This window comes from Protopterus annectens, chromosome 2.part1, assembly GCF_019279795.1.
Source record: "Protopterus annectens isolate FY-2018-M chromosome 2.part1, PAN1.0, whole genome shotgun sequence".
NCBI lineage: Eukaryota > Metazoa > Chordata > Ceratodontiformes > Protopteridae > Protopterus > Protopterus annectens.
The window spans coordinates 1,582,395,075-1,582,407,970 of NC_056729.1; the positions used below are offsets into that span (position 1 = coordinate 1,582,395,075).

The 12,896-nt window shown below is 41.0% G+C and overlaps 1 protein-coding gene across 1 annotated transcript in view; it reads left to right on the forward strand.

Annotated features, from left to right (window-relative positions):
* ESPN (espin) overlaps positions 1–12,896 on the forward strand; it is a 3,774,415-nt gene that overhangs the window by 3,290,171 nt on the left and 471,348 nt on the right. The window lies entirely within an intron of this gene.

The window sequence follows — 12,896 nt, forward strand, 5'->3', positions numbered from 1 at the left end:
GAACACCTAAGGGATATTTCTTGAGAAACTGTCATTCATTGCTTGAGATCCTGTTTGTCTCTGCTGGTCATTCTCAATTGATTCTATATAGAGGAAACTCTTGTTACAGGGGACAGCAAACTCGATCTGAGGTATGTTAGGCTAACGGAGCATTATGAGTAAGGGTTGAACTAGAGAGCTGGCTGCGTGAGTGTAGTAAAAGTGACCAAGTTGGATCTGAGACCCATCAGTTGAGAAAGAATGAATATGGAAAACACAGTTACATTGTTATGGTGAGTACACAACTTTTGTTTTCCTTTTTTTGAGTTTTTCTTACTTCCAGTTTTAATTTTTCCGTCTTTTCCTAACCCTTTCCTACTGATTTTTCATCATTTTGTTGTTGTTCTTCCCTTGTCTTTAATTCTCCATTACTTTCTAATACTAGATATTTATTTCTGACATATCTGCCTGCAGACCATCACACTCTTCCTTTAGCTCATCCTTTCAGTATTTTCTACATGTTCTTATTTTCCTGTAATACTTTCCTCTTCACAAATATCTTCAATATAATTTTCAACTAATTGTCCCTCTTCTCGATTGTTTTCTTAGTTATTTTCCTTATGTCATTCTAACAAAGGGCAGCCAGACTAGAAATGTTTGTTCCTTCTTCCCACATTGTCCACATATTCTTTTATTACAAACTTGAAGCAAATGTGTTATTTCTTCACAAAAAACTTTTGTTGTCTTTTTTTTTTCAATTTGACATTATTATGTTTGTTACATGTATTTTTCCTTCACTGACATTCACTGTTCCCAATATTTCCCACCCTCCTAGCAAAATGTTTCTTACATGATATATTTTTATGGCCCACGGTGTCGGGACTGATTTTCAAAGGACAATTTTGGTGATGATGTTTTTGGTGCCATTTTTAGTCTCTGAATCCTCAGCCTTACAGCTTTTGGCTCAAAGGTCTGTCTGCCAGCCGCTGCCCAAAGTATTTGTTTGACATCAGTGGTTAGAGTTAAACAGTCAGTGTTGAGTGCCAGTTGTATCGTCATATATGTGGTGGTGCAGGTTGGTCTTGGTCTTCCTTGTTGGCACTGACACCTGTGTCAGTGTTGCAGACTTCTGTACATGGGCCATCTCCTTTTCTTTCCAGCTGTACTTTGCTCAGTCAATGATGTTCTCCCTCCAGCTTCAGTGGCCTCTCACTGTTTTCACCAGGGAGATAGAGGCTTGGATAGTCACTAGTGAGGTTGCATTCCAGGTTATGGGTGTAGTTCAACGTCTTCCTCCTCAGATCCCTTCCCTTTTATGAAGCCATGAAATCTTTCCTGCAAAAGGAAGCACTTTGACTCTCTTGTGGAGGCTCCCACACCAGACATGAATGGTGGAGATGCAGTATATTCCCCACCGTCCCTTTCAGATGGCTTGGAGATGCCTTAGAGTTGATGATGGAGAATGGTGTTTGGCTCAAAGACTCCACTTCATCTACATACTTAATCTTGCAGTAGGTGTTTTGATTATCCTTGCTGTTTACTTCAGTGGTTCCCACTGAAGACATAATGGTTGTACTTGTTTTCAGGCATGGAAAGAGCCTAATGTTTTTACCTATTTCTAAGCAATTAGAGAAGATCTTCTGGTGTCCTAAAGACTAGAATTGTTGGGTTCAGACCTCGATGATAGACAGTATTTTTGTTATGGCAGCCCACAAGAAGGCTGTAATTTTGCACAGTCTTGCTGTTCATCCCCCAAACAAAAAGTCTAGACCAATGGATCACCTTTTGGATGCATAGCATGAATATGCATCCCCGTTTTTTTTTTTTTTTGTCAGAGTGCATAACTGTTTTTCTTGCATGCTGCATGTCCAGAATGAGCTTGCAGACAAATTGAACATAGCACTGGAAAAGTTGCTGAATGATGAACTTAAATCTAAATTCTTTTCCCAGGTGGTGTCTGTTTCTAGCAATACCATGCATTTGGCACATAACTTTGCAGATGATGCAGTGAGATCAGTTAGCACCTTTATCGCTATATGCTGTCACAGCTGAATACACCTAACAAGGATAAGTTAGCCCAACTACCAATGTGACTGATTCCAGCAGTCAAATCAATTGAAATTAACAAAAGTCCCATTTCTAAGTGGTGTACTGTAGCATAACGTTCTTACATATTTACCCACAGACAGGCAAAGGCACACCTGAAATAAACCTTTTCTGCAAAAGAGCAAGTCCCACCCTGCATCCCACTTTTGAGGATGACATGCCTCTTGCTAATTATGCATACATTTTTCCTAGGTCACTTTATCCTCTTATGGCAGAATTAGCTGGCTTGTTCATTCACTATCGGGGCAAAAAACAATTGCTGGAAGCCGTCATCCATTCAACCATCAGGGTTACTGCTGTTGGCTATAAAGCTGGCCCTGGTAATTAATGTAAGTGCCTGTATCACTGGGGGTAGGTAAGATACCCTCTGTGTACATATTATGTGCTTCCTTACACACACTAGTGAAAGCTACCATCACCCTCTTTATTGTGCCAAACCTTTGCCTGGTTATTTTGGTGGTGATTGGCCAGTTGGAACAACCAGTGATTCCCACATGAACCACTCACTCCCATCCTTAATTGACTGGCCATTTCAGTGCCTTGGCCTTTATTCGTACTTGGGTCAATGCTATACAGCTAGTTTTTATATAGGGTCTATATTATAACATCGAAGTCTTACAACTTTTAATGTTATAATATCGAACCCTATGCACCGAAAGCTGAAAATAGAGAAGCTGCAGAATATCAAATACTTTCCTAGGGAAAGTATTCGGTGGGCCGTTTCTGCAGCTTCGCTATTTCCTCGACTGTGTAGTGAAGGTTACGGGCCGGGTTAAGGTAAGTGTGCGAATGAAGGTGAGTGTGCAATAGGGACCTTAGGGTTAGGGAGCAGGTAAGGTGAGTGTGCGATAGGGACCTTAGGGTTAGGGAGCGGGTAAGGTGAGTGTGCGATAGGGACTTTAGGGTTAGGGAGCGGGTAAGGTGAGTGTGTGATAGGGACTTAGGGTTAGGGAGCGGGTAAGGTGAGTGTGCGATAGGGACTTTAGGGTTAGGGAGTGGGTAAGGTGAGTGTGCAGTAGTTACGGACCTTAGGGTTAGGGTTGGGTTAAGGTAAGTGGATAGCTAGTAGTGTATGTATGGTTTAGTGTAGGGTTTTGTGAAGTGTATGTGTGTGGATTATTTATTTTGGTGTGCTTGTGTTGTGTGTATGTTTGTTGGAACAACAAATTTTTTCCCTGGGAAAAAATTTGATGCTCTGAGTGTTCAATTTTATGGTCTTTCGATTGAAATGGTTCGATATTATAACATTCAAAGTTGTAAAACTTCGATGTATATAATTTTAAAATCACAGAGAAAGGAGTTAGTCTAAAATGTATATATGGGACTGTGTTTCTATACCTGTGATTCACAACCTTTGAACAAAAGTGACACTCAACAAACGCGAATCTCATTGAGGGGTGATTGATGTATTGACTCTTATCAGGCAGCCCTTAGATATAATGAACCAAAACAACTTCAGACTAATCAAATTTAGACCCATCAACTTGACTAGTATCCTATGCAAAATCATGGAGGCTGTCATAATGGAGTTTATCTGGAATGACAGAGAGGATTTAATGTGTTAGATATGGAATTGTGTATGGGTCTGTTAAGTGGAGATGTTGCCTTTTCAGTTTTGTAGCATTCTTTAAAAAGTAACACCAGAACTTCATGAAAACCTGACAGTGCATAATGCTTATCTTGGACCTTTTGAGTTAAAAAAACATATCTGATAAATAAAATATAGTAATATTTTGCTCTAAATCTTTTGATTAAAGTGTATTTGTTACTTTGTGGCAGACAACGGTCCACTCCATCCCGGTTGATCCCTTGTGGAGACTAAGGAAGGAAGAGGGGTTGTTGTCTACAGGAAGGGCAGGACTTTGGTTGAGTTGCACAATAAAGCATGGATGATATGCTGCATTGCTTGTTACACTCCAAAACCTGGGACAGTACATGAGTGCACAGGAGGAAGGAGTTCGGTCTTAAAGGACAAACTGTCCCTCAGCAGTGGTGTGACACTACTGCAGGATGCTTTAATAGTCACACTGATCCAAATTGTGGTCAGAGGAAGTCTGGGGAAGGACAGCCTGGCTCTGTAAACCCAGTGAATGAAGATTGCACTGGCAGCAGCTCATAGTCAGCTGTGTGGGAGTGAAAGGATTAAAAAAAATCTGGTAGAAGTCTACATGAGCATTGCCCTCTGTTTTCACTTAGTTGGTTGGTTATGTGGCAGCAGTGAGTGTTAAGTAGAGACCCACCAAAGCGTAATTGCCCTAGTCCTACACTAACAGGCTAAGCCACTAGTACACAAGCCACAGTGAAGAAAAGAAAACACTTCTCAGTGGGGCATTAGTACACATACACAGAGACACTCCACCAGTGATAAGACAGTTCCCTCCATACCATCCTGTCCCATCCCTGCATTCATAGTGATTCAAGAGGCTGCAGTGGTTGACTCCCTACATGCGCTTCAATCCATCCTTTCCCAATCAGGCAACACCATCCAGATACCACATTGCTCTTGATAAGTAAAAAAGGTATTTGTCCCTTTAAGATGGTGAAAAACAGCTGACAGGATTTACCTGCTTAATTCTAGCAGATCTAACAGCACTGAAATACTAAGCATGTAAAAAATTACATGTGACATACCTTGCCTGTTCTCCTCGGTATTTAGTAGGTTAGGGTGTTCTTAAAAACATTGTGGGTCTTTTTTCAAAACATCTTGTATTTGAATTTCTAGCAAAATTGCACTGTTCTGTTAAGGCAAAGAAGAAGGAAGACTGGGAGCCTGTCGTGGTTAAAATACTTTTATTTATTTTACATTTGTATACTAGGGATGTCCAACTGGCCAGTGGCCCTTTTTCAGTGGAAGCCTGGGGAGAAAATTTCCATTATAAAAACACACCAAAAACAATACAAGAACTCGATAACAATCAAGAATACATAACTTTGGTAAATATAGGTAGTAAATAGTTTATACATAAACAATACAAATTGAGAGAGTAATATAAAGTGGAAAAAAAAACAGAAAGCTAACAAATACACTAGTAATAAATAGCTTGTGCCATCACAGAGAAATGACTGATCAGTAGATGAATGTTATGGTTTTGGTGGTAAATATTTATGAAATACATGTATGGTATATGAACAAGAATATGGCTGATTGTTGCTATGCTAGGGTTACTTGTTCTAAACAATGATCACTAAGGCAATATTGAAGTGAAGTACAAGAAGGAGGGAATATGATGAAACTGTAGGAAGCTTGAAATAGGTAGATAAAAATAAGAGCAGTAGTGAGCTTGAGATAGGTAGAGAGAATCTGGAATTGTATGAGAGAAGGGATAGTTTGGATGTTAGAATTTAGTAAGGGAAGAGAGATTTTTATTGTAAGAACAAGGAAGGACAGCATGATCAGCCTGAATTAGTGCAGGAGCAAAGCCGGTTTTTGGTTAGGTGTTCCTTAAGCCGTAGTTTAAATTTGGATGTGTTGCTAGAATTTAGTATTATCTGAGGCATGGAATTCCAGGACTTAGATATATCGTGGGACAATTGAGAGTTACCCTAACAATTATTAGATTTAGTTACTTTGAATAGTAGTTGGCTGGAGGATCTTAATGTTCTGCAGTTTGAGTAAGGCTGCACTAAGCTCTTGAATGCTGGACATTTGTCTGGATGGTGGAAGATGGAATTAATAAAATTTAGTTCATTGAGAGGGATATTACATTGGGTAGTTCAATCCAATTTAGTTTATGAAGTGCTCTGCATTGATATGATCTGTAAGGGAGGCTAGTAGCAAATCTTGCAATTTTGTTACAGCAGGACTCCAGTTTGTTTAAATCTGATTTTCTGAGATGAGTGAATATTGTTGAGGCATACAGAATGGCAGAGAGTAGATGAGCCCTAGCTATGGAATGTTCAGTGGTCTTGGTTAGGTATGGCTTGACTCTGTATAGTGAGCCTTGCTTAATGTGGACCTTTTTGATAGTTAGAGTGAGGTGTTTGCCAAATTTCAGGTTGTTGTCAATTGTGACTCCAAGGAATTTGGTGTGCTGGACAGGTTCAATTTTAGTTTTATTGGTGGAGTAGATGGTGAAGGTGGGAGAGTTATCAGGAACTTTGCTATTAGTGAAGAGCGTAAGCTTTGTTTTATTTGGACTGAGTATGAGTTGAGAGTCTTTAAGAGGTATTTTTCAATTCCTTGTAAAGATTGTTGGGTTGTTTGTTGGAGTTCTGGTAGGGAGGAAGTTGATCATATGAGGGAGTCGTCGTCTGCATATTGAATGATGGTTGCATGCTGGGTGGCTGCTCTGAGTCTGTTGGTGAATATGGTGAAGAGTAATGGACTAAGAATTGAGCCTTGGAATACTCCTATTGAGACCGGAATATGGTGGAGAGTTCATTTTGCTACTTAACTGCTTTTTGGCAGTTTGTTAAGTAGCTGAAAACCAGAAGAGGGCTGGCTGGGTTAGGTTTAAGGAAGCTAGCTCATTTACTAGCTTTTGGTGGGATACTGTATCAAAGGCCATAGAAATAAGAAAGACGAGTTGAGCTGGTTGTCATTGCTAAGCTGTTGACTGAGTTTGTAAAACTAACAAGGGCAGCGGCTGTACTGTGTTTAGGTCTGAATCCATGTTGAGATGCAGATAGGAGATTATTACTTAGCAAGTAGTCGAGGAGTTGTCTGTGTATGCATTTATCAAGAAAATTGGCTATTGGAGGGAGGAGGACAATTGGCCTGTAGTTTGAGAACTCAGTAGCTGCCTTTGTGAAGAGGGATGATATAAGAGACTTTCCAGAGGTTGGGGATGTACTGTTCAACAATGGAATGGTTTATTAGAAGAGATATATGGTAGGAGATGGCATCTGCTGCTATCTTTAGAAATTCATTGGGGAGTTGGTCAGCTGTGGGGGAGGAGGGCTTAAGTTTGGAAAGATGTTTTTTGATGATAGTTTGAATTGGTTTGATTGAAAAAGAATTAATAGTTCTGTCTACTTCATTAGGAATAGATAGGGGGGTCTTGGTGTTGTTTTTTATTATGGAGAGTATAGAGTTGATAAAGTGTAAATTAAATTGTGAGGCAATGCTATCTCTGGAATTTATAGTGGTTGGAGCTGGGGTTGTGATCTGTCCAGGCTTTAGTAGTTTGATGGCTCCCCAAATTTTCTGGGGATTATTTTGGCATTTTTGTTGTATTGTTCTATAGTATAGCTTTTTGTCATGCCTGATTTGTTTCTTGTCAAGGCTGCATAATTGCCGGTAAGTAAGAAGGGAGTCTTGATTTTTGGTCTTGTGGTATAGGGACCAGACACTGTCTCTCTGTTTGAGGAGCTGCTTGGTGTCATTGATAAGTCATGGTATGTGCTTGGAGTTAGAATGGGTCTTTGAAAGGGGAGCTAGATTGTTTAGGATATTGAGGAATTTGTCACTGAAATATTGAACAGCCGAGTCAAGCTGCAGATATTTTAAAGGGGACCAGTCACATTGTTGGGGAGGGATTTGAAGACTTCAGGCGAGAAACACCTTTTGTTGCGGACAGGTTTGCAAATTATATTTTTAGTAGGGTAAATGCGGTGCCTAAGAAGGTATGTTGGTAGGTGGTCACTTAGACTGCAAGGGAGACACCCAGATTGGTGACAGAGAGAGGGTTTGTTTGTAACTGCCCAGTATAGGATTGATTCTTTTTTGCTATATTTGTCAAATCTGTTAGGGGATTGTACAATTTGACAGAAACCGTGGAGGTTAATAAAATAGGAGGGATTTTCCAGTCCATGTTGAAATCAGCCATTATTATTGCTTCTTGGCTAAAACTTGAGACATTCCCACCTGGGAATTGTTCATATTTTTTATATTCCTCTAATGCTTTATTTTTAAGCATCAGCACCAGACTTGCAATTTTAACAAACCAAGCTATACTCATCTGCCTGGAATTATTCTTAAATTTCACTTTACAAATAAAGAATTTTAATCACAGTGGGCTCCTGGTATTCATTCATTTTTTTCTGAACAAAACAGTGCATTTTTTGCTGTAGATTCAAATACTAGATGTTTTGAAGAGGGCCTCACAGCGGCTTTTAAGAACACCCTAGCCTAATAAATTCCAAGGGGAACAGGCAAGGTAAGTCATGTGCCATTTTTTTACATGCTTAATATTTCAGCATTGCAATTGACACAGATCACCACAACATATACCTCATAACACCATGTGGTTCCCACACCTGAGGCTTCTTAACCTCACCCTCCTTTTCCCCAGTGTCTTACTCTTAGTCTTCACTCTGTTGCAACCCTCTTGCAATTCTTGTCTTCCTCTCCTCTGACACATTCCGCTCTGTCTGTAGTTCCTCACCCTTCACCTTCCTAGCCCAGCATTAAAGTTCTTATACAAGATTCCTAGGATCCAATCTCTGTTGTGTATAATTGTGTATTGATGTACATTGTATTTGTGTATATATTTCCTAAGTGAATCTCTAACATCTTTCTTACACCATTCTACGCTTTGTCTCCACCAGCTATGACTAACTACTTCCTCTACGTATACCAATCTTAAATTCTCAGCTAGAAAGTATAACATCTCTTTGAACATTATTACGTCATGAAGTAACAATTTACTTATAGTATAAGCTTCTTCACTGCAAGTTTATTGTACTGCAACATATTCCTTTCTGTTGTAATTTATTGTAAACACTTTCTCAGGTTATAGTTTTATATGTTATACTTCATTGCTGTGTTACACTGTAAAGCACTCCCTCATATTATGTTGAATGCTGTTATGTTGTATTTTGCCTCATAGCAACAGCAGTGGCTGAAAGGGGTCTTGTACCAGCCCAGTAACTCAATTACAAACAATAAATAACATTCCCATTCTCTACCTTCTGTCATTCTCATCCATCTCTCTGTACATCACCCTATTGTACCCTTCCTAAAAATCTCCATTGGTCAAGGGTTGCCTATTACCTGCCTCCCCATCATTTGTACTCATCTTTCCCAGGATATCCTTTTACAAAATTTCCATAACTTTTGTTACCATGCAGCCAGTCCTTCTTCTGCAGCTCAGACATTATCCAGGGTTCTTCCAGGCTCATCCATGATAGGTTCATAGGTGTGTACTAGGCTACTGGTGCTGAATTCTTTACAAGCCTAGCCCATTGGATTAACCTGGCATTGCGCCACCCAACCTTAGTTCCCAGTGCCACTGTCGAGTAGAGCCACTGGAGTGATCCCCGGGGTGAATTTTCTATTTCCCATCTACTCATCAAGATTTCTCTTGAAGAGGGCCAGTGAGGTGCTCTGCTTGACATGTATGGGAAGTCTATTCCATAGCATGGGCAGTCTCTGGGTTATGAACCTGTCCCTCCAGCTTGTTCTGTTTATTGTGGTAATGAGGTTGAGGTCTGGAGAGTGTGGTGTGGAGGGATTGGGATTTCTTTAGATATGGCATTTCTAACAGAGCTGGGTCAGACATGGCTTTCTAAGTCAAGCAGAGATCACCTCTAAGTAGGCGATATCAGACAGAGAATAGTTGGAGTTTTTTGTCTGTCCATATAGGACAAGTGTTTAAGGGCTAGGATCCTCTTTGTGAGGTACTTTTGAGGCCTCTTCAGTTGTTGCAGGTGTCTAGTGAGGTACATGCTAAAGGGCCATTGTACTCAATGACTGGCCTAATGAGAGAAGAGTAGAGGGAGACACTGACCTCTTTCTTCCTGGATGCAAAACCCTTAGTAATGAGATGTGCCACATAGAAGGACTTTCTGACCACAGTGGCAATGTGGTGGTCAAAAGAGAGGTTGCTGTCAACCTGTGTTCCCAGATCTCTTATAACGCCTTCTATGTTCAGTGGACTACCATCGATGTGGTAATTCATGGGAACCAGGTTTTTCAAAAATGGGATGATGACACATTTTTGGCATTGAGCTTAAGGCCATGGTTCTTACACCAGTCATTGGTCTCAGTGAGGCCTTTCTGTAGGATGTCAGCATCACTTGGGGAGTTAATAATAGCTCCCAACTTGCAGTCGTTTGCGAACTTTGTCAGCCAGAGTCCCTTCGTATTGGCCTGGAGAAGTAGATACCAAACAGGAGAGGACCCAGGGCCGAACCCTGTGGGACTCCAGTCGTGACTGGTCGGCAGTCTGACTTGGAATCATCTACTTTCACACTGTGGGTTCTATCTGTGAGCCAGTTTGCAACACACCAAGTGATATAGGGGTGATGCCTAGCTTAGTGAGTTTTTCTATGATTCCTGAGTGGGTAATGGTATCAAAGGCCTTGGCCAGATCAAGGTAGGCTGTATGAACCACCTTGCCTTCATCCAAAGGTCTGGTGACTGATTCAATTAAGTCGACCTATTTGAGCAGGCATGATCTACCCTTCACAAAACCAAACTGCGTGGGATCCAGAGTTTGGAGATTCCGTATATCCTTGTTTATTAGGTCCATGATGATGATGCGTTCCATACCTTTGCATATCAGACTGGTCAGGCTAATCGGGCAATAGTTTCCAGGGTATGTAGTCGCTCCTCATTTGTGGAGAAGAATGACTGTAGCAGTGTGCCATTTGGTAGGGACAAAACCTGAGGTGAGGCTGTGATTGAACAAGGCACACATGTGAGGCGTCAGTTCACTCTGTATTTCATGTAGAATACAGCCAGGGATATAGAAGCTGTATTCTTGACCTTGGACAGTGTTGTTTTAACCTGTGCAGCAGTAATACTGGGTGCCTGGCAATCTACTGGTATTGTGATTGGTCCTTTGGTGGGGGAGAGAGGGGTAAAGTTGGCACTGAATCTGTCGGCCAGTATATTGGCAATATCTGTTGGCTCGGTATAGGAGGTACCCTTGTGCAGTAGCTCAGAGCAAATCTGGGTATTGCCGTGGAGATTCTTTATGTAACTATAGAAGGTCTTGTGGTTGTCTTTACTATCTACTGCAATTCTGTTTTCATAGCTAGCTTTAGAGGACTTGGTTAGGGATCTCAACTTTTTGTTGAGGCTGATAAGGGAGTTTTTCCAGTCTTGGGACTTCACCTTATTCCCCCATCAGTTTCCTCCTTCTGTTGTAGAATGTGTTTATGGCAGGGGACCTCCAGATTGTCTTCCTTTTTTTGGAGGTGAACGTCTTTTTTTCTATTGGGTATGGTGAGATCCATGCATTTGTGTACGTATTCGTACAGTGCATTGGTGTATGATTCAACTGTCATTCAACTGTTGTTCATTTGCATGGGTGCCGTGAAGTTAGCCACCCTGTTTTTAGGAGCCCAAAGTTAGCTTTGGAGAAGTTTTTCATGGTGGTTACCTTTGCGGGGGGGGGGGGTGGATTTCCAAGGTAATCAGTTTGTGGTCGACTCTAACCAGGGAGGAGTTGATTATTGTTGTAAAGCAACAGTCGCCCATGTTAGTAAATGACCAGGTCAAGGATGTTGCTACCTCTAGTGAGGGTAAGAATGAGCTGGTCCAGGGCATTGGAATTAATGAATTCCAGGAAACATTTGATCCTCAGTCTATTTATCCAGCCAGTCCACTTCTTGATTGTCTTGTGTTCCTCTTCCTCCTTCTTGTCCTACATACCTGGACCACTTCTCTTTGTCAATATTTCCACAAATGTTTGCCACCCATCATGTGATTTTCTGCTTCACAACATACAAATAACTCACCCAGCCACATGGTATAGAGGGATAAAGCTCTGACTGCACCTCACTTGACCAGAATTCATCTTGCCACACAGACACTGGAGTGACTGGGTGGGTGAGGATGAGAGTGAGTGGCAGATGCGTTTAGCAGATGATATCAGCTGTGGGGAGGTACATTAAAAAAATCACACAAATAACTCTACTTGCCCAGTGCCATACTGGGAACGTGACTTTCCCCCCTTCATTTTGCCTTGGGCTCTGTCCAGTCCATACTTGCTGTAGCCACCTACTTCTTGAAGTCAGGTGTGCCTCATCTACCAAGTCATTAAACATCAAAACAATTCCTTGCCAGTACACACTCCTTTCTCTCCACACAAAGTGGGCATACACTCTTTGTCGCATGTATTCATCTGTTCCCGAAAGCAGAGGAATATGCCAAGGTAGTTAATGGCACCATCATCATCCTGTCCATGAAATTCCTGCATGCCAATGTGCCCCTTCATATATTCATCTCTTCAGTAGCCTTTGCCTTGTCATGATTACATCTATCAAGTTCCTCTGCAGTTTCAAAGACAAAATAAGTAACTAAGCTGGACTCGTGTAGACATAGATGAGACACTGCCACATATTCACTAAACAGTTTCCATCACTGGAAGAATCAACTTCTTCCAAAAAGAGGAGATAATCATCCAAGAATAAATTAAGTGATCACCTCAACCCCTCACTTCTAAGAAGCAAGACACTACCTTTATTGTTTGAAGTAGGGAGTCCATAACCAAAATAGTGACAACTGGGGGTAAACACCACTCATGTGGTTCATCCACCCATCCAGTTCTGCTATTACCACTATTCATAAATCTACATTACTTTGTAGGGCCTCCACCCGTTTAGTGAACTCCTGCACAAACCAACATCTTCCACAGGTCTAAAAACAGAATGCTATGTCACTATATTAGCTGCTTTTCTAGTCTCAAAGAGCATCATATCACTTTCAATCTCTTGATCACTTTCTGTGTAATCTATAAATTATAGCACTGTATTCCAGTTGCAAGTTGATGTATGACTTCAGACAAAATTTACTTACCCCACATCCACTGACTACTTTGACATCAGCATTCATACGTGATATGGGATGAAGATTTGCCATATTCTGTGGATTCCTCTTACATATTGCCATACCAGCTTGCTATGCCTGTCATAAATCCATG